General features: G+C 46.0%; 1 long non-coding RNA gene across 1 annotated transcript; it reads left to right on the plus strand.

The window, feature by feature from the left end:
* The first annotated feature begins 7,796 nt into the window (after positions 1–7,796).
* On the plus strand, positions 7,797–12,462 carry LOC115297495. Its single transcript, XR_003911442.1, has 2 exons — positions 7,797–7,943; positions 12,240–12,462. It is a non-coding gene; the product is annotated as an uncharacterized LOC115297495 (long non-coding RNA).
* The last annotated feature ends 11,037 nt before the right edge of the window (positions 12,463–23,499 follow it).

A 23,499-nucleotide genomic window follows, 5' to 3' on the forward strand; every position in this document is an offset into this window, starting at 1 on the left:
CTGACAGTTATTTTTTTAAAGCAGTGCCCAGAACTACTGGAGGAAAGAAACAGAGGGCCAGAGCGTAAAGAACTTACAGAGTCTTCAGGTAGTAGAAGGTGCCCCTTTTGAGGGGGCCGGAGGACCAAGTTCATGCACTGAGACATGGGTTCTGGTTCTGAGAGCTGGCAGGCCTCCGGGTCTCTGGTTATAAGGATGCAATGAAGAAGGTGGCTACAAAGGGGACTGAGTTGGGCTGGGGGGAGCTGGAGCCCTCACCCATGGCTGAAAGTTCCTGCTCAGGGAGACCTGGCTCTCTCTGGACCCTGTGACAATAGATCCCTGACTCCCTTTGCACCCCTGTGTGCACTCAGCTCTTCCAGAGTGAGGAAGGTTAAGCTCAACTTCAGCATCCCCCAGCTGTGGCCGTTTTCCCTCGTGGACTTCCCTGGTAGGAGCAGGCTTCTCCGCCCAGAGCCCCAAGTCAGCACTGGGCAGAAAGAGGGAAGGTGAGTCTCGAGGCACAAAAATACTGGCCTTGTCCTATCTCCTCGGTAAGATGGGATTATGATAAAAGACCATTTTCTACTGGAAATCTTTGTCCTCAGAGTCCTCAGGCCCTGGTTCTTTTTTGCCCCTTTGGCAATTTCAGTAGACAAGACATTTAATGGGAGTGTGTGTGTGTGTGTGTGTGTGTGTGTGTGTGCGCGCGCACATGCACCCTGGGTTATAAAAACCTCACAGAATTCAACCACACAGAAACCTCAGATTTTTTTGAGATTCTATGAGAAAAGAACAAACAATGACAAAAGGAGCTGATGTCAAGAATTTAGCATTTTAAAAATCACACACAGGGTCGCCTGGGTGGCTCAGTCAGCTAAGCATCTGACTTCGGCTCAGGTCATGATCTCATGGTTTGTGGGCTCGAGCCTCTCATGGGGCTTGTGCTGACAGCTCAGAGCCTGGGAGCCTGCTTTGGAGTCTGTGTCTCCCTCTCTCTCGGCCCCTCCCCTGCTTGCTCTCTCTCTCTCTCTCTCTCTCTCTCTCACTCTCTCTCTCTCTCTCTCACTCTCTCTCTCAAAAATAAATAAATGTTAAACAAAATTTTAGGGGGCGCCTGGGTGGCTCAGTCGGTTAAGCCTCCAACTTCGGCTCAGGTCAGATCTCACGTTTGTGGGTTCGAGCCCCGCATCAGGCCCTGTGCTGACAACTAGCTCAGAGCCTGGAGCCTGCTTCCGGTTCTGTGTCTCCTTCTCTCTCTGACCCTCCCCTTCTCATGCTCTGCCTCTCTCTGTATCAAAAATAAGTAAAACATTTTAAAAATTTAAAAAAAACACAAAATTTTAAGATAAAAATCACACACAACTTCTAACTCTACAGTGAGATCAGTGCTTCCTAATGGTGACCCAGAGGCAATGCAAAAATGCCCATCTAAGATAATGAGTGTCTCTATACAGGCCAATAAGATGATGGCATTTGGAACAATTTAGGTTTGAAATAAGAGCTGGCCAATATTCACATTCTAATTATTTCTAGTTAACAGTTAACTATGTTATCTGAGAAAGGTTAAAGGGACAGACCCCTGGGTGCAGAGAGCTGTTGGGATATGTAGGTGAATGACTGACAGGTGGAGAGGGATATGATATAGACAGACAGCAATGACACGTTGAAGGTAAATGGCAGAGGCATAGGGTAGACAGGTCTCCAGGTGAGTCAGATACATCAGTCTCTGAGAAACACTGGTCCCTTCCACTGGACCAGTACCACCTACCTCATTCTAACCAGGAACATGTGTACATTTGTCATTTACAAAGCACATTTCAACTAGTAAAAGGAAAGGCAACCAAAAGTATTGCCTGCTCCCTGTGCCATGTACTGTATCTATATGTGGTTCCAGTGAGTGTTCTCAGAACTCTGAGCTTGACCAGTGAAATCCATCCAGGATGAGTTCCCAAATGAGATTTATTTAATTTTCTTGAAGGGGGGAGGAGGAAAAATGAGGGAGGGGCAGAGAGAGGGAGAGAGAAAACCACAAGCAGGCTCCACACTCTCAGCACAGAACTCTACGTGGGGCTCGATCCCATGAACCACGAGATCATGACCTGAGCTGAAATCAAGAGACAGATGCTCAACCAACTGAGCCACCCAAGTGCCCCAAGTGAGATTTATTTAAAGATAGCCAACTGAGCCAGAGCAAGCTTGTGACTGTGAAGAAAGTCACGTGATTAACACGTACCTTCCTGTAGGGTCACCATGTTGTCTGACACGTTCTTTTTGGTCCAGAAATCCCAAGGTTCTTTTTATGTATGTGCTGCCGAGGCGAGCACCCAAGGTTCTTTTTGGTTCCATTTCAGAGTGCTACTTTAAGTCAATTCCTTACCATACTTTTGTGGACCTGATAGATGGGGTGCTGCTTTCTGTAACGGCACATGGGAGAAGAATTAGGCACGAACAAGTCAGCTGTAAAAGAGAAAGGGAGCAGGGGACGCCAGCTTCTAACAACTGTCCCCCGAACAACTCCGCAGTCCCACATTATTATTAGAGTATGGTAGTCAATCAATGCCAAGATTGTTTTTAGTGATCAGAGAGAGATCTCATGAGAAAAACAGAACTTTCTCAGGCAGGTACGTTATGATCGATCAGGCATAATCAATAAGTTTCATATAAACAGGTGGTCCCTGAGGAAGCAGAGAAGTGGACACAAAAGAAGCAGGCGGCGTTCTGCCCAGGGCGGGCCAGGCGTTCCTGGCTGCCCGGCTCCTGCATCATCATAAATCAACCACTTTCCCAGAGACACACTGCAATGAGTATTTTCTGAAAGCTATATTAATAATTTATTAATCATTATCTAGTTCTGTGTACTGTTTTTCTCCATAACCACACCTTTTGGGTCACTCTGTTCTGAAGGGTCACCACAAAGGTCTCTCTGTAATGCACCTAGTGTCAGATTATCAGGATTCCCATGTGCTTCACAAAGCTTCTTTAATCAGCCGAACATGGCATTAGGAGCGATTCTAAACTGTGTCACCCATGTTGTACTTTACAGCCTCCTTGATGATAGTGTAACAGGAGATATTAGTAAAGCCTGACTTTATGTATACAACTTTAAAATAATACAACTCACTGGAATTTAAAAAAATTTTAACCAGGGGACACCTGGGTGGCTCAGTTGGTTGAGCCTCTGACTCTTGATTTAGGCTCAGGTCATGATCCCAGGACAGTGGGATTGAGCCCTGAGTTGGGCTCTACGTTGAATGTGCAGACTGCTTGGGATTCTCTCTCTCTCTCTCTCTCTCTCTCTCTCTCTCTCTGTCCCTCTCCCCGACTCATGCGCTCTCTCTAAAATTAAAAAAAGATAATAATTTAATTTAATTTAATTTAATTTAATTTAATTTAATTTTAAAAACTTAATCAGGACACAATTTCCAAACAGGGGTATAGTGTGACTGGTGTTTACATTCCTGCCACACGGTGGCGCCACATTACCAGTAAACAGAAATCCTTGCTGGGTCCTTGTCAGTATTGCCTGAACCAGCTGTGGTTTACAGAATTTCTTCTAGTAGTTGTGGTGGCTTTTATTTAGTTTTTTTGTGCCTTAAAATCTCTTCAGATATCTTCTAACAATGTCATCCAGACATTCCGTAAGCAGCAGTGCTACTGAATTGATTATAATAAAGGGGAATTAGCTGTGTAAAGCCGGATGCTACCCTCTGCTGCTCATTAGCAGAAATCATAAAATATTAGAGATAATACTGAGATAATACAAAGCAAAAGTATGCAACAGAGGCTGTTGACTGATAATTTCTTAGAATGCATTTCCCTAAGAAGTATGCTTCTGGGAAAATGAGCAGTGAGTGATGGGCACTTGGGATTCCTGCCCTGAACAGAAAGGGTTCGTTTATCTCATGTTCTCGGCCATCTTCTGGGAGATCTCTACTGTCCAGACTATGACCTAGCTGCTGGTTCATTTAGCAGTGAGGTCCATGGGCCATGGAGTGAGACAATCTGGGTTCAAATCCTACTCCCACCACTTCTCAGCAGCGTGATTCAGGGAGACGCATTAACTCTCTGCGTCTTATCAGAAAAACGGGCACCTCGCAGTGCCTGGCACTCAGGGCTGCCGTGTGAGAGCAAAATGGCAACGGTCCTCTAGGGGCTTATCACAGCGCCTGGAACAGAGTAAGCGCTCGTTAAATGTCAGCCACACTCTCCTCCTCAGCAGTGCCATCCTCACAGCTCAGGGCTGTGCCAGATCCCCGGGAGACAGAGACTTCCCATCACAGAGAGAATTCTTTCCTCTTCATCTCTATTCAGATTTGACATAAAACTAACCATGTCTTCTCGGAAAATCAGCGTGTTATTCTGTTTCTTGCCAATCTTATTTTGAAATCCATGAGAAAATTTGAATTTTCCTGAAATCATAGGAAAGTCTCTTATAGTCCCATGAATCAAGGCTTGCAAGATGTTAGCAGAGTCATCAGGGACCTGTCCTTCTCCTTTGCCATGTCCATCCCTCCTTCTCTGAGCTTCTCTGACCACCTCCTCACATCTCTGGACATAGTGCCCACCCCATGAGCCAGACCCAGAGTGCTCCCCACCCCTCCCTCAAACCTCAGGGACAGGCACCTGGGTGGCTCAGTCGGTTGAGCTCTGACTTCGGCTCAGGTCATGATCTCACAGTTCATGTGTTCGAGCCCTGCGTCAGGCTCTGTGATGGCAGCTCAAAGCCTGGAGCCTGCTTCCAATTCTGTGTATTCCCTTCCCTCTGCCCCTTCCCTGCTCATGATCTGTCTCTCTCTGTCTCTCAAAAATAAATAAATGTTAAAAAAAATTTTAAAAACCCTCAGGGAGCTGCATTCCTTTAGAGACTTCTCTGGAAGCTCTCTTGCTGTCTCTGGGGAACAGCATATTTTAGGGATGAGTAAAAGGGTGAGAAAGGAAAGAAGGGGGTTACAGGGACACTTCTTCCTGTCCTCAGAGTGACATTTAAGAGGGAAGATTTAACGGGGGCAATTTTGAGGGCTGGGGTTGGAGGGTGCATCTGATTGGGGACTCTGACCCGGGCCCGCTAACCCAGCTGCTCAGGCCCAGAAGGGGGAGGGCAGAGGGGCTTCCTGAGCTCCAGCTCGGCCCGCCTTCAGAACCTTTCTGTTTTCTCCCCATAGACCTAAAAGGTTTTGGCTACCAAATTGCACTTTTACTTTTATTTCTTTTTTTTAGAGAGTGAGTGAGTGCAGGAGCGGGGGTGAGGGGCAGAGAGAGAAAGAGAGAGAGAGAAAATCTTAGGCAGGCCCCACGCTCAGCACGGATTCCAATGCAGGGCTTGATCCCACAAACCATGAGATCATGATGAGCTGAAATAAAGAGTCAGATGCTCAAACCACTAAGCCATTCAGGCACCCCTCAAACTGCATTTTTAAAAGAGTTATTTACTTTTCTATCTCACACACACACACACACACACACACACACACACACACACTCACACTCCTGGGTATATAAACAAAGGAGGGGTCTCAGGGAGGATTGTCGGAGCAAAGACAGGACAAGCACTACAGTCCTTCCGGCAGTCTAGGAATCAGAGGTCCTGGCTTTGATAAAGCTCTGGAAAGGGCCCTGGAGATCTGGACAGCAGCCCTTAGTCACTAATTTGCTGTGTGACCTGGGGCAAGTCACTTTTTTCAGCCTTAGTCTGGAAAGTGAAGGGGGGTTTCCAGTCCTTGAGAGACACCCAGATTTGTCTCTTCCATAGCTCCTTGCACAGCATCCAGCATGAAGTAGATACTTGGCATATTAGGTGTTCAATGAGTGAATAATAAAAACAGCAGCAGTGGCTGGATATCTCCCAAATGTCAAGTACTGAGCCAGGGACCTATGTGGACATTATGTATAATTCTGACCACACTTTGAAGTAGGGATTTCTTTTTTTTTTTTTAATGCTTATTTATTTTTAAGAGAGAGACAGAGCATAAGTAGGGGAGGGGCAGAGAGAGAGGGAGACACAGAATCCAAAGCAGCACAGAACGAGGGGCTCAATGAATGAGGGGCTCAAACTTGTGAACCATGAGACAATGCCAGTTAAGTTGGATGCTTAACTGACTGAGCCACCCAGGCACCCTGGTAGGGATTTCTTTTTAACTTCTGATTGAGTGGACCGTGCCTCCTGGTTAGTGGCCCACTGTCATTAGTCTGTGTGATGCTCTAACCCCCATCACTAACCTCCATTCCTCTTCATCTCCTTTCATAGGCATCTACTCTAACATCTTTGATATCTCTACAAATATGCATGTGATCTGGTAAAATATGTTCTCTTGTTTGGTGTGTGCTCGTGTTTTGTATTTCTGTCCATGGTATCGTGATATTTATGTTCCTCCTCTTACATTTTTTCTCAACGCTGTTGTGAAGAGTCATGTTGCTGTAGGTGCATCTAGTCCACCGCCTCTCCAGCTGTCCAAATCCCACAGCTTGCTTGTCCGTCCCTCCAACAGGGAAAACCTTCAGTCCCTCTGCTGTCTGCTGCCACAGACCCCGCCAGGATGAAAATCCCCCTGCACGTCCCCTTCTGTGTCCCCTGTAAGAGAACTTCCCTGGGATGTAAGGGGCGGGCTTGCTGGGTCACAGGGCACACGCAACATTGAGATTATAGTCCCAACCTTAGAGCTGAAAAACAATGCTTACGCTACACAAACAGAAATTGGGGGTCTAGGATTCATCTCCAGTATTTCTGCCTCCAGATCCTGGTCTAGTTCCCAGGCGCCTCTATAAATAACTAAATCTGGTCCAGTCAACTCAACAAGTAGTTTCTCTGTTATGTGGATCTCAGTAATGAACTCAGATAAACCGACTGGGTTGTCTAGACATCTTGGCATTTGCTGTCACGGGCGGACTTGCCGTGGCGGGTCCGTCGCCCCGAGACTGTGGCCTGAGGAACGCTGGCGTCTTTGAATTACTGGCAATCCCTTGCGCGTGGCAGCACAAAGCAGTCAAGGGCGTGTCCCACGTGTATCGCCTTTCCTCTCAAAACAGCCCTGTGAGGTAGGAACAGTCATCACTTCCATATTATGGCAAAGGAAACGGAGGTTCAGCATCATTTAACCGTAAAGTGGCAGAGCTGAGGACCAACCCCAGGCCGCTGGGCCCAAGTCTAGTGTAATTTCCACCCCCACCCCCACCCTCTGGAGCTGGTAGCCTAGGAAAACAAGCCTGCCCCCCACAGCCAGGCATTTGGATGAGATCACAAAAGTCCAGAACCTCGAGCCAGTTGTTTGCAAATCCTGTCTGCAGATGTCTGGCATTCGGCGGGGCCCACTCCAGCCAGGAGCGACCCCAGCTGGCACACAGAAGGGGAGGAACCTGGCGCCAGGGAGCGTTTCTTGCCTGGGCAGTTCCCAAAGCTGCAGTATTCCACCCCGCTCTGGCTGGTGGCAGCAAGGTGCTGGGACCTGAACCAGTGCGGAGGCAATCTGGTTTCTCTCTCCTGGCCCTCCCCCAGACAGTGAGAAATGTCAGCGATGGTGAAAGAGAAACAAATGGATTCTGCCTTTGAAGTCTTTCCTGAAACATACCTCTAGTTTACTTTATTCCATTCTGTTCAGCTTGCAAAGCAATGCACTGTCATTCCATTTTACGAACATTTACTACCTACCCTGTCCCAGGAAGGGTGCTCGGCACTGGGCCTCAAGTGCTTAAGCTCCCGAGCCACGAGACACTGAGTGGGGAATTTAACCTCTGTGAGCAGAGGGCGGTTCGCCAGCACCCGCTGCCCGGGGGGGGGGGGGGGGGGGGGCTGCTGGGCCAGCAGCGCTCAGCACAGAGCAGGCTCTGTGAGTAGTTCTTGGAGGTATGAGCACTCAACGTGAGAAGTGAGGAAGGTGGGAATATGAAATGTTAGGGAGCCTGGGAGAGAGAGCATGGATGGTCCCTGGAGCGCAGCCACCGCCGGTTCTTCTGAGCAGAGATGATATGTGAGTGAGACAGAGCCGTGGAACAAGCTCCCTGGGCAAGAGGCACAGGCAGCAGAGGGGAGTGGGGTGACACTACGATGTCCCTGCCTTCTGTGAAGTGCCCTCACTCTGTGCCGCTCTGCTTCCCTCTGTAGCCCGTGTGGGTCTCGCTCGGGCACTGACAGCCTGCGGTGGCACCTATGTGTTCCCAGGCACGTCTCTCCCCCAGACCGGAGTGTCTGAGGCCTGGAATGGCCCTTAGCACAGGGTCATACACAAGGGCAGTCCTCATTAGAGGTTTGTGAGTTGACCGAAAAACACAGAGGCATAAAAGAGCATGAACCGTACAGGCAGTGGGGACGAGATCTGTCAGCTGGCATGTGGAGCAAACACTGGGACGGGCAGGGATCAGAGCTGGAAACCAGCAGTGGCTAGGCTGTTGGGGGTCCTGTGTCACGGGCGGGGGATTTGTCCGGACGGCGCGGACCAGGGTGGGGGCAGGAGGAGAGGTGAAATGGAGGAAAAAGAAAGGCTCGGTCACTTCAAATCTACTTCATGGACTTGCTTGGGGTGAGAGGTTCGTGGAAGAAGTTGGGAATGGCGTTCTGCTGCTTTCCGAACTGGCTTCTCGCTTTTGGATAATTTACTGTTTGCTCAAGAGTTGACAAATATTTATTCAAATGGGACTTCTGACATTCTGCTGTGGTTGATTGGTTTCTATCTTGACTTCCTAGCATGGAAGGTACTTGCATTGGTCAGGGTTATCCAGAGAAACAGAACCAATAGGATATTTATATACCACATGTATATATGTGGGGGGGGGCATTTAACGGGGGAAAGAGAGAGAGACAGAGACAGAGATATAGATTTATGTTAAGGAACTGGCTGATGTTATCACAGAGGTGCAAGTCCAAAAATCTACAGGGTAGGCCAGCAGCCAGAGACCCAGGCAAGAGTTCAAGTCCAAAGGTTACCTGCTGATAGAATCCCTTCTTTTTCAGGGGAGATCAGTCTTTGTTCTCTCTAAGCCTTCAACTTATTAGATGAAGTTCACTCACATTATGGAGAGCCATCTGCTTTATTTACCCAAAGTCCACCAATTTAAAGGTTAATCTCATGCAAAAACATCCTCACAGAAACATCCAAGATAATGTTTAATCAAATATCTGGGCACCATGGCCCCGCCAAATCGATGCATTAAATTAACCACCACAGTACTCTAAGAAATCAACCTCATTCCTGATGTGGGCATCCCTCTGCGGTAGAGACATTCTCTCTCTCTCTCTCTCTCTCTTTCTGCTATTTTCACACTCCCACAGGGGCACTCTGGGGACATTTTCAGGGGATGTGTCCTGCCCTGTACTGCTCCCATAAGCCATGGCATCCACTGTCCTCTTATCCCGAGAACCAGGACGTATCCGTAGGAAGCAGTTTTTGTTGTCCAAGCTTCAAGTTCACTTACCCTTTCTTCTGCCTGCTCAAATCTGTCTTTGAATCCCTGTAGTGAATTTTTCATTTCAGTTACTGCTTTTTTCAGCCCCAGAATTTCTTTTTGATTTTTAAGTTTTCTCTCTCCTTACTGCAATTTTCATTTCATACACCATTTTCTTTACTTTCTCCACATCTTCCTTTAGTTCTCTGAGCATCTTTAAGATGAGTGTTTTAAACTCTTCACCCAGTATATCTGTCATTAGATCTTTTTCATGGACATTTATGTGGGTTTTTTTCTCCTTTGAGGGCCATACTTTCCTGTTTCTTTGTATGTCTTATGATTTTTCTTTTGTTGCTGAAAACTGGACATTTGCATCTAATAATCTGGTAACTCTGGAAATCAGATTCTCCTCCTTCCCCAGGGTGTGCTGGGTTTTGTTATTGTTTTTATTTACTCTTGTTGTTGTTTTGGTTGTTGTAGACTGTGTTTGTGCTGAGGATCATCTTGGGGCATAAACTTCACATCTGCTCAGGTCTTTTCTGGGCCTGTGAATGCATTATCTAATTTCCCTTGACAATTGGTTTTTTCTTTTCAGTTGTTTTTGAACAACCTAGTCATTAACGTCCGTCTTCCAAAAGAGAAAAAAAGAGAAAAATATAGGGGGTGGCACCAGCACATAAACTTCCCAGCAAGTCACTTCAGCTGGAGGGAGAGGGGCTTGCAACAGTGGGGGAAGTGTGACAGCAATGGCGGCCACCTCTTTGCACCTCCTGTGATCAGAAGCAGCGGTCAGTGTCAGAGCACAGATATTCAGGGGACAGGATGCTTTCTGCCTGCCTTGGCTCCAGCAAGTTGTGCAGTCTCCTCCAGAAGCACACGCACAGCTGCCTGCCATGTGGCTGGGAATGGGAGAGGGGGTGGGCAGCTGCTACTGTGCTAAGAGCTAAAATTGATGAAAATGCACTACAATTTACTGCCCAAGTCTTCCCCTGGAATTTCCAAGCCTTGAGCAGAGTCAGAGTTCCAAGATAGTTACATCAGATTCTTCCAAGAGCAATTGTTGTCGAGGTCGGGATGCAGATTCCTCATGCTTCTTTTTGCTCCATCTTCCCAGAACCCTCTCTTTTATGCTTAATCTTAAAGAATTGCTTGGTTCATTAGATGGACTGAAAGAAGAGGGTGTTCCAGGCGGTGGGAATGGCATGTGCAAAGACTGACAAGAAAGGGTAGAAGCATGCTGGAGAAATGAAGAGAATTTTACTACATGTGTGGGACAATGGGAAGAGGAGGCGGGGAGGGAGAGTAAAGAGAGATGGAGACAAGAACAGTCTTTGGCTTTTATGGTAAACAAATTCTCATGTCAGAATTGCTGCTGATGTGAAGTTCAGAACTGCATTCAAGACATAGAATATACAGTGACCAACCAAAGGCACTGCGCTTGAAGTGTTACGGACGTTTCATTTGCTCAGCTTCTGTAACCTCGGCTGTAAACAGAGCTAAACAGAGCTTGAAAAGGATGTTTCGAATTTTTTTTAAAAAGGTCAGAGTAAGAAAACTTTTTGCAGTTTTCAGGGAAAGTGTCTTCTCTATGCTTTGGAAACCATGCCCACCACCTTGCACAGTTAACAGAAGTGGAGGGTCCCGTGGCCCCAGCAGCCCATGGGCACAACAGCCTCTCAGTAGCCTTTTCTGAGGCTCCTCCCTGTAGGTCCTCTGCCTTCCTCACCTCTGTTGCCTCCAACCTTTCTCCTCAGGAACAACCCCACAGCCTTTTTACCCAGAATCTGAACAACCAAGAGAATCAAGGAATGGGAATGAGAGCAGTTTGCATTCTATTTCAATTGGCAATGAATAATAATAATGATGATAATAAAAACAAGCTCTAATTGGGCAGTTAGTTCAACAATCGCCCCCAATATGGGTATAGCCCCACAGCCAGCACCATCCAACTTCTGCCCATTCTGTGTGGCAATTGAGAGGTTCACAGCACTATTTGTGAAATGATAACACAACATCTGCATCTTTAACAAGTATTATGGTCTTTTCAAGGAGGAGCATACTTAAGGGCATTCTGACTCTCTGACTGAGTCAACCAGAAAGATCTATTACTTAAAATTTCCATTTTTCAAAGAATTCAGAATAACCAAGAGTTCACTGGAATCTCCCTAAAATGAAGTAAAATAAGTTGACTCCCCTAAACTTAATCTAAGAACTTGGAATTGCAGCAATACAGTTCACCTTAACCTAGAGGGCTATTCGTTAACTTAACAATAATTTATTGTGTCTACTATGTGCAGAGCACTGTGCTGGTTTAGTGGTTAAACAGCCTAGGCAATGCTCATACCCAACGGGTAGGAGCCTAAGTGCACTCAGTAGAGCACAGTGGAGAGACTCCTCAGTGGAAATAAACAAGATCCGAATGAGAACACACAGGGGCTATCATTTTAGAGCTTACTGTACCTAAGGAGTCAGCCCCCATCATCCACATTTGGTAGAGACTCAATGGCAGGCACAGGAGCAGAAAAGCTTTAAGGTAAAATAAAAGGGAGACCTTCAGGGGTGCTCTGCCTGGAGGCTATTGAGGGGGAAGCGGAAATGGTTGAAGAAGAGAAGCAGGCCATCTGCATGTGATTGGCTTGGGGATGTCTTTGGCTTTCTCTGGCTAACTAGCCTGAGTTGGAAGTAGGGACAAAGAATAGGAAGTTGACTGTCATTGACCAAGTCTTGACTGTTCTGGGCTGATTACTGTAGAGGTTTGTGGTCTTCCTTACCAAGCTCATTGCTGCTGAGGTTGTGGGTCAGAGTTCCACTGTCGTTGTGGTCTGGCCGTTGTCTGTTCATATATTCGTACACACACATCCTTGATTTTCATTTTTCATTTTCAGACTATTTGAGATGTTCATCGGACAGGACATAAGCCAGAGACAAAACTGGGTTAAGAAGTGAGAAGTGGAACTGAGCACAGCGATGGACAGACCACAGACACTGGAGTCCATGGTTCTATCAGTGAGGCTGGGAGACAAGTCTAGAATATCAGACTTTTGTTCTGGCTCACCCTCAATTCCTTTCTATTCATTCTATTCACCCAACAAATATTTCTATTTGTTATTTCTGTGTGAAAAGTTGTCTTCTGTTTCCTCTATGGCGTTTCCCCCAATAACCACCATCTGTTCTGAAGTTTCAGTCGGCTTTCCTCCTCCAAGTTTCTGAATCTTCCCTCCTCCAAGTTTCTGAATCTCCCCTCCTCCAGTTTCTTAAGCGGGTTGAATGGGACCCTCCCCGCCCCCTCCCCCAAAATATATCTACATCCTAATTCTAGTTAGGGGCCTAATTTGGTAAAAGGGTCCCTCTTTACCAAAGGTGACACTGACCTTATTTGGTAAAAGTGTCTCTGCAGATGTAATTAAGTTATCTTAAGATAGGATCATTCTCGACTATCCAGGCAAGCCCTATATCCAATGGCTGGTGTTCTTGTAAGAGTGAGTCAGAGGGAGACCACACAGACACAGAGGAGAAAGCAATGCAAAGATGGAGGTAGATATTGGAGGGATGTGGCCACAAAGAGTGCCTAGGATTGCCAGTAGTCACCAGAAGCTGGGAGGGAGGCATGGAATGAGTTCTCCCATAGAGCCTCTGGAGGGAGTGTGGCCATGCTGACATCCTGAATTAGAGCTTCTAGCCTCCAGAACTATAAGCTAGATTTCTGTTGTTTTAAGCCACCGTATTTTGTGGTCATTTATTACAAAAGTCACAGGAAACGAGTACAGTCAGCCACAGGAAGGAGTTACGTTTGTTCAGGTCAAATAATTATATGATTTTTGATACTGTGTGTTCATATAAATGCTGTTAAAATCACCTAACATTTTTTTTCCAAAAGCCACAGACAAAATACCCATGATCCTCACGGCATTTTGATTATTTCTATTTCTTCATGTTCTCTTGCATTCATCACACGTTTAAGTATGGTAAACCTCGTATTCGCCACACTTCGCTTTCAGCCGCTTCTACAGTGGAGACATTGTCTTCACCGTGACAGTCACAGGTCGTGGTTAGTAGAGCGGGAAGGCAAGCTTTGATTATTTAATCACCATTGTTAGGTATCTAGACTGTTTTCACTCTTTTTGTTACAGATAATGTTATAGTGAAAAGAAATTATAACAATAAAAACCACCGTTCGTGGTGTGCCTCATGCCCACACACTTCACTTCATAAGGTTGTATCTAAGCCTTTCAATAAAGAATTATTTGAACCAGAAAAAAAGAACAAAAAAACAAAAATAAAAACAACCTCTTCCACAGGGAGACAGGTATTACAGATGGAGAACCTGGGGCTCTGAGAGGTCAATCCACATGCCCCTAAACTCCATAAAGCTAAGAAATAGGAGAGTCCGGACTGCAATTCGATCTTTCTGACTCTAAAACCCACACTTTGTCATTAAGCCACACTGCCTCCCAAAGCTAGTACAAATAAAAATTTTACTTGGTCTCGTATCTTCAAACTACATTCGCAGGAGTGAGATGACAAAGTCGGGAGTTAAACACCCATCATGTTCTGAAAACATGCCCTCACCACCTGGGCTGGGTATTTTCCATTGTGCCGCCCCAGCTGTGTCCTCTCTGCATCCTTCTCTGTCCTGCTCTGTGATCCGGGAGGCTGAACCCTATAAAGCCATCATTACCCAAGTGCCTTGTCCCCTGGCTTCAGGTTGAGTGGGAGGAGAGAGCGGTAGGGTATTTCTTGCTCTGCCTGCAGTTTGGGCAGTGGCTGTGCCCCTCCCCTCCTACCCACCACTGCTGGCTTCCGTCCTCTCTAGTTTCAGCGATGACAGCTTCCCGCCTCTCCCCCTGCAGGCCCACATATGGATGGGACTGGGTCTCCTGTTGCCAGTCCCAGAGTCCTTCCCCATCCCTGATTGGCTCCTTTACCTCTGCCCATTCCTCCCTGGACACCCTCATGCTCTCCTTGGGTTAACCTTCCCAGGGTGCAGTCTCCTGGTCTCCTTCCTGCAGAATGGTTGTACTGCTCAAAGGTTTCTCGACAGTGAGTGATCCCACAGAGGCCTGAGATCTGGAAGTGCAAGAGAGAGTTGCCAGGCAGGTGAGGGATCCCTTTGGATGCAGACCTTTCCAAATCTTCCTGTTCCGTCCTCCAGCCATGATTTCTGCATGAGGAGTGCGGGCTCGGCTCCTGGGCCCTCTTTCCCCAGGGAGACCCCTCTTCTAGGCAGAGACGCCTTCTCCCAGGAATGTGGGGTTGGGCCCCAGAAACTGCTATTCCTCATGATGGTGCTGACACAGAGAGGTCAGCTACTGCTGGGTGTGGGATGAGTGGCCTACCATGGCATGTTGGAGGACAGTAGCTTGGTCTGTACAGAGAGAGAAAGAGAGAGAGAGAGGACTGAGGGGATGCAGCAAGAGAAGCAGGTATGAGAGAGGAGATCACCCTACAGGGATAGAGAAGGAATCTGAACTTTCAGTTCTTGGTTCTAGACCCTTGTGAAGCCCAAGTGGCTGCATCTTCGGGCCCTCTCAGTTATCTCCATTTCCCTTCTCATAAAACACCCACTTTAGTTTGAGCTAGTTTGAACATATTTCTGTTTAACCACTTTTTCTCTGGCAAAGACCATTTGCCACACGACACACACTTGACCTCATGGGGAGAGCCCCACGCAAGGACCCCATGACAGGTAAGCAGGGGTGAGGTCTTATCAGCTTCTATTATGGGAGCCCTATGGTACTCACCCCTAGGAGGTGCAAGGACTCCGGCGCCATCCAGCCTTGATGGGTGGGGCCTGTGCAGCAAGCCTGCTCTGGCTTAGGCTACTGCCCAGGGGAGGAAGGAGGAGGCTGGTTGTAACAAGGGCCAAACAGCACATCCTGAAGGCCTGACTGTAACAGTGCACACTCTTTTATCTGAGGGTCATAATCAGTCAGGCAGGCAAAGATGTTATTCACAAGAGTATTTCTTCCAGCACTATATGCAATAGCAAAACATTAAGAAATAAACCAAATTTCCAACTATCAGGGATTAGTTAACTAAACTGTGGTAGGACATATTATAAAGCAGTCCCTAAGGAAAAAAAAAAGTATTTTGTTTTGAAAAAGGGGAAATTTTGTTACTCCTAGAAAAAGGCGTGCGTAATATATTAAGAGGCAATATCTACAATAGTTAAAGCATAGAAGCAACCCAACTGTCTACTGACAGATGAATGGATAAGCAAAATGTGGTCTGTACTTAGAGTGGAATATTATTCAAGGAAAGAAGGAAATTCTGCCACATGCTACAACACGGACGAGCCTTGGTGACATTATACTGGTGAAATGAGCCAGTCATGGAAAGGCAAACACTGTATGGTTCCACCCGTTTGAGGTTCCTAGAGTAGTCAGATTCGTAGACACAGGAGCATGGTGGGTGCTGGGGCCCCCAGAGGGGGATGGGGAGTCAATGTTGAATGGATAAAATGTTTCGGTTTTTGCAAGATGAAAAGAGTTCTGGAGAGGAATGGTAGTGATATTTGCACAACAAAATGAATGTACTTAGTATCACTCACTGTATACTTAAAAATGATGGAAATTTTTATGTTGTTTTTCACTACAATTTAAAAAATGGAAAAAAGAAAACAGCAATATATATGTGATCCACCAATTTCACTTCTGCATCTATATACTCAGAAGAATTAAGGGGCACTTGGGTGGCTCAGTCTGTTAAGCGTCCAACTTTGGCTCAGGTCATGATCTCACAGTTCATGAGTTCAAGCCTCACATCAGGCTCTGTGCTGACAGCTCAGATGGGGAGCCTGATTCAGATTCTGTCTCCCTCTCTCTCTTGTCCCTCCCCCGCTTATCTGTCTGTATGTCTCTCTCTCTCTCTCTCTCAAAAATAAATAAACATTAGGGACTCCTGTGTGGCTCAGTCAGTTAAGACTCCAACTTTGGCTCAGGTCATGATCTTGTGGTCCATGAGTTTGAGCCCCGCATCAGGCTCTGTGCTGCCAGTTCACAGCCTGGAGCCTGCTTCAGATTCTGTGTCTCCCTCTCTCTCTCTGTCCCTCTCCCACTCATGCTCTGTATCCTTCTCTGTCTCTCAAAAATAAATAAATATTAAAATTTTTTAAAATAAATAAGTAAACCTTTCTAAAAAAAGGAATTGAAAGTGGAGACTCAAATAGATACCTGCACACCCATGTTCACAGCAGCATTGTTCACAACAGCCAAAAGACGGAAGCGACCTGAATGCCCATAGACAGATGAATGGATAAATGTGGCCTATACCTGCAATGGGACATCACTCAGCCTTTCTCTATCCTTTTGTTCATATGAGGAGCTGTCTCTGCCTCCTCATCTTCACCAGAGGACAAGATCTGTTCATCAACAAGACTAAGCCCAGCTGATACCTCCTCCAAGAAGGCGTGTGGAGCTCTTGTGTTTGGCGTTCCTTTTTAGTCTCCCAAGATCCCTCTCTGTCACACAGATCGTGAGTTCCTGAAGCAGTGTCAAGTCTCATAGGTGCCCAGCCTGGTGCCCAGCCAGGGTGAACACTTGGGTTGGCAGAGCTGAGCGGAAGCCGTCTCTTACCTGAGGTGGAGCTGGTTTCTTGGTGGAGAACGCCCAGTGCTTGCAACAAGGGGCGCAGCTGAATTTCCACCCCATTTGGAAAATGATGAGAAATTTCTATTTTCCTAAAAAAAAAGGAGAGGAATCCTAAATCTAGGGTTTTTCCCCATCTTGTATCTTTATTTAATTATGTCGTGGTTTGAGCAGAAAGGTTCTGGTGGAGGCTGTGCTCCTGCAGGGAAATAAAGCTGTGGTGTGGTGGGTGACACCCAGCCTGAGGGGGGGGGGGGTAATCCTAAAAGAATGACTTCACTTCTCTGCAATTTAAGTTCCTCATTAAATTGCAGTGATAATCCCTGAGCAGACTACTTTGTAAGATCATTGTGGGAGAAAATGAAATAATGGGTAATGAAAGGAAGGAAGGAAAGAATGGAGGGAGGGAGAGAAAAGGATGAAGAGATGGAAAGAGATTGGGAGGCAGGGTGGGAGGGAAGCAAAGGGGGTGAAGGACGAGAGAGGGAAGGAGGGAGAAAGGGGGGCAGACAATGTTAGGTGACTGGCTTTTTAGAGAGCCAAGTCCAGGGCACAGCAATACCAGAAAAAATGAAAACAAAAGGCTGCAGGTCTACAGTCCTTGCCTGAACTCTCCCGAAGTCCTCATGGGGCAAACGGTGGTAGAAATCAGTCTGATCAAACGCATTAAACTCCACTGTCTCTGCTGGATCCCAGGGAGCCTATCCTAGCGACAGGAGAATATTGTAGCAGGAAACTCTGTCAAACTGCATCTTGTCTCAGGTTTTCATTACAAAACTTTTCCAAACTCCAGGTCTTTCATGCATCTAGTTTCAGCATTGAAAATATAAACTCAATAAGATGATTAGCATTCTAAACTGACTTGACTCCATTTTTAGCCTTTATTGAAAATTGATCATTTTGAAAGGGAAACGCAACTTTCTTTGTAAGTGACATGTCTGTGTACATCCTGTATTTGAGTTTTATTTATCAGTGTTTTTCACCTGAACTTGAGCTACTCAAAAGCAGAGAACCCATCATTTGCCCACATTGTAGGTCCTCATCTCTATGCTAATTAACTAACCAATTAACAGACCCTGGGGGTGCTGAGAGTGGATAAGGATAATGAATGCCTCTATTCTTTCACTATTCTTTCAATATTTCATATACTTCTGCTACATGCTAGGCATTGCTCTAGGTGATGGGGTACAGCAGGGCATGAATATTATAAAATGTACCCCCAACTTCCCTCCCCCCACCAAGAAGCTCTTACAAAATCTTACCAAAAGCTTGGGTCCATAGATTTGCCTATTTGAAAAGAAAAGAAAAGAAAAGAAAAGAAAAGAAAAGAAAAGAAAAGAAAAGAAAAGAAAAGAAAAGAAAAGAAAAGAAAAGAAAAGAAAAGAAAAGAAAAGAAAAGAAAGAAAAGAAAAGAAGAAAAGAAAAGGGAAAGGAAAGGAAAGAAAGGGAGGAAGGAAGGGAGGAAGAAAAGGAGGAGCAAGAAAAGACTGCACTACCTTACAACACAGGTGAGAACACAGAAGAGGAAGAGAAGGGCTCATTTTGAGCTTTTTAGCTGTGTGACCTTGGAAAAGTCACTTGACCTCTCTCTGCCTCAATTTCTCATCTGTAAAATAGGGATAAAGAAAATACTTCATAAAATTGTTGTGAGGATTAAATTAAGACATGTAAAATGTTTATAATGAGGAGTGGCACATGTCGAATACCCAATAAAGGCTAGCGCTTGCTGCTGCTGAAATTAACAGCCCTGAGTAGGTCACAGCGCAGGGGTTAATAGTAGTAACATCTCCCTTGAGGGTAAAGTTCAGTGAGGGAAGTGGAAACAGTTTATAAACTGGGGGTTTAAACTAAGGATCAAAGCCTGCAGTGGCTAGCTGTCCAGGGCGACGAGAGGTGGCGAGGCGGAAGGAGGTAAAGAGTCACGGGAACTGTGAGCAGAGCAAGAAGCCAACGCTGAGCTCCAACGATTGCGGTCATGCAGATGTTTCCAATGAAGCCACAAATCCAGATTTTTATGTAAGGTCTCTAGTTACTAAGTGTTGGCAATTAAGTCAGATTTTTGTTAAACACTTTGAGAACCAATCAAAACAAGGGGGCAGGCTGCCAATCTGTGACTTATTATAAACTTTTACTTAGTACACCAAGGTAGGGGGAAGAAGTATAAAGACAGCTGATGCAATAAGCCAGCTGAAAAGCCAAGAAATAATTACCACTAATTGGGTGCCAGTACATGCGCATTATAGCATTTGAGTCTCCCAGCAATCTCAAGAGATAGGCATTAGACGCCCCATTCTACAGTTGGGAAAACTGAGGGCTAGGGATGCCTGAGGTCACAGACCTGGTGAGTGGTCCATGGGGTTAGATGCCATTTGTCTGTGACTCTCAAACCCAATCTCTTTTCACACTGACAGTGTGGCAAGATTGCAGCACGGGGTCACCTAAGTCCACAGGTCCCCTGGCTTCACAGCAGAACGAAAATGTCAAGGGGGAAACCTACCTGGAGACCGCTAAAGTTAACTGTTTCAGCATTCAACGCCTGAATTGGTCCTCACCTAAAAGAGGATCTTGGACATTGGCATGTCCTTTCAGTGAAGCATCTAGATGTGGATCTAGCATATACTAAGAGAACTGAGCAGACGCTTCATTTACCCAACAGCTATTTCTTCAGCACCTGCTCTGTGCCAGACATAATATTAGTATTGGAAATAGACTGAGCAATGGAAAAGCAACACCCCTACCCTAGTCTAGTCAGGGAAGAAAGAAAAGCAAGTAAACAACGTAACATCATTTTAGGTATAATGATCATTGTTAGAAAAACAAAACAGCCTAAGAGAGAGTGACTGAGGAGAAGATGGTTTTATTGAACACAGTTGTTTTTTTGTTTTTTTCTGAGACAGACAGAAATAGAGCAGGAGCAGGGGAGGGGGCAGAGAGAAATGGAGACACAGAATTTGAAACAGGCTCAGAGCTGTCAGCACAGAACCTGATGCAGAGCTCAAACCCACCAACTGCAAGATCACGACCTGAGCTGAAGTCAGATCGCCAACCGACTGAGCCACCCAGGTGCCCCTTGAACACAGTTTTTAATAAAGATTTTTTTTGAGTAGGTAATACATTCACATGTTTAAAAAAAAATCAAAATCATTTTTAAAAAGATATACTTGGAGGAGCGCCTAGATGGCTCAGTTGGTTGGGTGTCTGACTTCGGCTCAGGTCATGATCTCGTGGTCTGTGAGTTCAAGCCCTGCATCGGGCTCTGTGCTGACAGCTGGGAGCCTGGAGCCCGCTTCAGATTCTGTGTCCCCCGCTCCCCACCCGCTTCACTCTCTGCCCCTCCCCCACTTGTGCTCTGTCTCCGTCTCTCAAAAATAAATGTTAAAAAATTAAAAAAAAAAAAAAGGCATACCTGGAGGAGCCTTGCTCCAGCCTCTGTCTATCCTATTTTCTGGCCTAGTGGGTCTCAAATTCCGAACTTGTGTTTGCAACCTGGGAACTTGCTAGAAGTAGTTCTGGGCTCCTTCCCAGGCCTACTGATTCAGAAGCGCTGTGTGTAGGTGCCAAGAATCCGCATTTAACAAGCCTTCCAGGTGATGCCGGTCCAGGCTGACATTTAAGAGCTGCTGCCCTGGTCTAGTCAATAAACACTTCTCTGGATTTCTCATGTATCCTTCTAGCACCTGTTTTGTAAATACTCATAACACAAATATTCATTTTTGTTTACCCCCTTCCTACACAATGACCATTCTGCATCTTAGTTTTATGACTTAATATATGCCAGAAATCGTTCCATTCAAATGTAAAAGTTCTTTATTTTCTATACATTCTAACCAGCTCCCAACTGACGACAGTATATTATTTCTATCTTTTGTTATTACTATTTGCCATTCTGCAGTTGAATACCCCTGTGCACGTGCCATTTCACATTCGTGCAAGACAGGATGAATGCTTAGAAGTGAGATGTAAGGTCAGAGGGTAGATGAACTTGGAAATTTTGTAGGTGGTGTTGGCTGCTACGAGGTTTTTACTGTCTCATCTGCAGTGGACAAGGATGCTTTGTGTCACCATAAATTTCCAACAAAAGGTGTCGGACTATTGCCAATCTGTTAGGTAAAACATTGTAGCTGGTATAATTTTAATCTGTATTTCTCCTGCTTTGAATGAAGTTGACCATCTGTGCCTATGTTTAAGGGTCATCTGTGAACAACCTATTCTTATCTCTTGCCCATCTTTTTCTATTAGCTTGATGGCCTTTTTCTCCTCCATTTCTAGAAGCTTCCTATATATATATGGGGGGGGTGGGATTCATCCTTTCTGATATGGATTGCAAATAGTTTTTCTGTTTGTCACTTACCTTTTGACTTTATGGAGTTTTTATTGCTTGTTTGTTTTACTTTCATTTCTAATTTTAAAAATTAAACCTAACATTTAGTTTCTGAAAATCTGAATTTTGTAACTCATCCAAAATCAATTACAAGACTCACAGAGCTTAATGTGGGGCTCAAACTCGTAAACTGTGAGATCATGGCCTGAGCTGAAGTCAGATGCTTAACCCAACTGAGCCACCCAGGTGCCCCATCAGTGGTAAGTTCTGTAGAGGCAGAAACCCCACAGTGCTCACTAAATACTTCTAGAAAAATTACTAATTGATTGATTATGGAGAAAGTGGCCTGAGTGCATCAGACCTGTAAGTGCCCACACCTGTGCCCATGCTGGGCTCATGGTCTGGGGTCCTTCTGTGTCCCTATTCCCCAAAGCCTGGGCCTTGGGAAGCAGGGCCCTTGTTACTTCTGGGTCAGAGCCCGGCTGCACTGTTTGGTCTGGGATCACCTCCTGCAGATGAGAAGTAGACAATTGGCCAGAGCCTGAGAACGAGTCTTGGAGTGCAGAGTTCATCACGATCTGGGCCGGGCCAGCCCAGCCCCTGTGGCCAGGAGACCCGCTGTGACCACAGAACCCTCTGGGAGCTCAAGATAACCCTTCTTTTGGGGCACCTGGGTGGCTCAGGAAGTTAGGCATCCGACTCTCAGTTTCATGGTCATGATCCTGTAGGTTTGGAGCCCTGTGTTGGGCTCTGGGCTGACAGCGCAGGGCCTGCTTGGGATTCTCTCTCTTCTCTCTGCCCCTCACCTACGTGCTCTCTCTCTCTCTCTCTCTCTCCTTCTCTCTCAAAAATAAATAAATAAACCTTAAAAAAAATAACCCTTCTCCCTCCCTCTCTCTCCGCTCTCTCTAAAGCTTTTAGGAGGCAGAGAAAGAAAAGAGAAAATAAACTAATCTTTACTTTTTACATATTTGATCTTCAAAACCATCCCACTGAGGTTGGGGTATCATGAATCCACATTGGTAGCCTGAGGAAATTAAGGCTCAGACAGGTGCATGGTCACAGAATTAATAGAGACCTGGTCTAGAATAATAACAGTAAGAGTATCACTAACAGCTAACAATTACTGAAAATTTGCCACAGGCCCGAAACTGCCACGATGTTCTAAGAGAGTGCATCTTGGATATGGTCCAGTAAGTTCCGTGTGGCCACAGCAGGAAATGAGAACAGGGCTTGAAGGAAAGATGTTCATTATGCTCACAGACGCCAGAGAGGGGCCACTGCATGGTGCCGGGAAGGGTCACAGGGAAAGCACCAGTGTTGGTCAGCAGATAGGAGTGAGGGAAAAGTCTAGGCCAGACCTTTATATTGAAATTTCTTCAGGAAGGAAAAGGCAGGCAGGGTAAGCAGTTTAGATAATTCTAGCAGGCTCTGGGCTCTAAGGGTGGTCCCTAGTTGCCCGAGACCTGGGAAGCGTGTGTGAGGGTTAGATAAGGAGGTGGGTAAGAGAGAACAGACTCGGGACTCACCTGTTTGCTTATAAAAGGCAAGCTTGTGGGTAGGTTGCTGCCGTCTTTAGGAATTAGCTACCTCTGGGACAAGCGGCATCTTCCTGGGTTTGTAAAGCCCCCAAATGCTGGAGCATCAGGAATACAAGAAACTGTAGTTAATGTAATTGGCCCTGTGATGAACAGATGTCCAATAGATAAATACAGCATCTAAGAAAACACTAAACAGTGCTTTTCATGCACAGTGCTGTCTAATGCTCATAGCCACCCTCTGAACCAGGAACTGTCATTAATCTGACTGTTATTATATTAACTGTTACTAACCCTCATCCTATTGATGAGGAAACTGGGCTCCTGAGAAGTTAAGGGACTCGCCCAGTGTCATCCAGCTGGCAGGGGGTAGGTGGTGGAGCAGGGTTTACTTCTAGCTTCCTGTCACTCCCTGCCCACTGTACCACTTTGATGTCCCAAGTGCCTGGCTCAGAAGGGGGTGGCAGGGAAGGTGGCCACACCTCCATCCCCTCCCCAGGCTGCCCTCCTGGCTCTTCTATGTGGATTGAAAGTGCTTCTCTGCAGAGCCAGGTGCTCTGGTTTCCTTCAAATAGGAAGGTAAGACGTGCTGTTAAGAAGAAGGTAAGAAGGTCCATTTATACAGGCCTAAGTGCTCTCATCTGTGAAATAGTGGTGACAATATCTTCCTCACCGGGGGTTGTATAGACTGGAGGAAGTC

Source organism: Suricata suricatta, chromosome 8 (genome assembly GCF_006229205.1).
Source record: "Suricata suricatta isolate VVHF042 chromosome 8, meerkat_22Aug2017_6uvM2_HiC, whole genome shotgun sequence".
Classification (NCBI taxonomy): Eukaryota; Metazoa; Chordata; class Mammalia; order Carnivora; family Herpestidae; genus Suricata; species Suricata suricatta.